Source organism: Sinocyclocheilus grahami, unplaced genomic scaffold, assembly GCF_001515645.1.
Source record: "Sinocyclocheilus grahami isolate Dianchi unplaced genomic scaffold, SAMN03320097.WGS_v1.1 scaffold241.1, whole genome shotgun sequence".
Classification (NCBI taxonomy): Eukaryota; Metazoa; Chordata; class Actinopteri; order Cypriniformes; family Cyprinidae; genus Sinocyclocheilus; species Sinocyclocheilus grahami.
The window spans coordinates 845,903-847,287 of NW_015505420.1; the positions used below are offsets into that span (position 1 = coordinate 845,903).

At 31.0% G+C, this 1,385-nt stretch overlaps 1 protein-coding gene across 5 annotated transcripts in view; it reads right to left on the reverse strand.

The window, feature by feature from the left end:
* Positions 1-1,385, reverse strand: part of nup214 (nucleoporin 214) — a 59,137-nt gene that overhangs the window by 32,236 nt on the left and 25,516 nt on the right. The gene's annotated exons all lie outside the window — the stretch shown is intronic.

The window sequence follows — 1,385 nt, forward strand, 5'->3', positions numbered from 1 at the left end:
GGCTGAAGCACATTTGTTTCAATCTATAAGAATAATCAGCCTACACTACCAGTCAAAAGTTTTTGAACAGTAAGATTTTAAATGTTTTTTTTTATTTTTTTTAAAGAATTCTCTTCTGCTCAACAAGGCTGCATTTATTTGATCCAAAGTACAGCAAAAACAGTAAAATGGTGAAATATTTTTGCTATTTAAAATTGCTTTCTATTTGAATAGATTTTAAAATGTAATTTATTCCTGTGATCATACATAGCTAAATGTTCAGCATAATTTCTCCAGTCTTCAGTGTCACATGATCCTTCAGAAATCATTCTAATATGCTGATTATCAATATTTAAAACATTTAAAAAAGTACATTTCTTTTTCAGGATTCTTTGATGAATAGAAAGATCCAAAGATCAGCATTTATCTGAAATAAAAAGCTTTTGTAACATTATACACTATTCCATTTAGTATAATTTTTATTATTTTTTTGAGGAAAGAAATTATAGAAATTAATACTTTTATTTAGCAAGGATGCTTAAAATTTATCAAGTGATGATAAATGCATATATAATGTTACAAAAGATTTCTATTTCAGATAAATAGTGTTCATATCGATATCGGAATTATATCGTATCGACCGAAATTAAGAAATATATCGTGATATCAATTTTGGCCATATCGTCCAGCCCTACATAGGGGTGTACAGTATGTATCGTCTACAATATAACATCTTATTGGTTGTTTTACTACTGTTGTTCCATTAACTTTGCACAAAAAAAAACAAGCCTTGATGGTCCATGCTTTTACTGCAATGAAGACTTGTAGAAAGTAGGGCTGGATAAAAAAAATATTGATATCTCGATATTAATCGATTCTCATTTTTACGGAACGATATCGATTCTTAAATCCCAAGAATAGATTAGTCTAGCCTGTTTTCAGTTTATTGACGGGAAACCAAGCATCGATTATTCTACCTTAGTTTTCAGTTAATGGACGGAACACTGAAGGGCACCTCCCATCCAATAAATCGCAATAAGCATTGTGCTTTGGTACTTTTAATATGAAACAAAGTCTCAGATTTCAAATTCTGTCCATTGTATTGCAGTATTCAAACAATAAATGCTGTTTTGGCGCGGTTTAATGTGTCTCATGTAATCGCTCAATCGGTGTTTCCTCCGCGCAAAGACGTCAATATAACGTCTTGTAAACAATCAATTAAATGGATAGTTCACCCAAAAATGAAAACTTGTGTTGTTTATCTGCTTACCCCCAGGGCATCCAAAATGTAGGTGTCTTTGTTTCTTCAGTAGAACACAAACGAAGATTTTTAACTCAAACCGTTGCAGTCTGTCAGTCATATAATGTAATTGAATAGGAATAACGACTTTGAGAGTAAAAAAAAA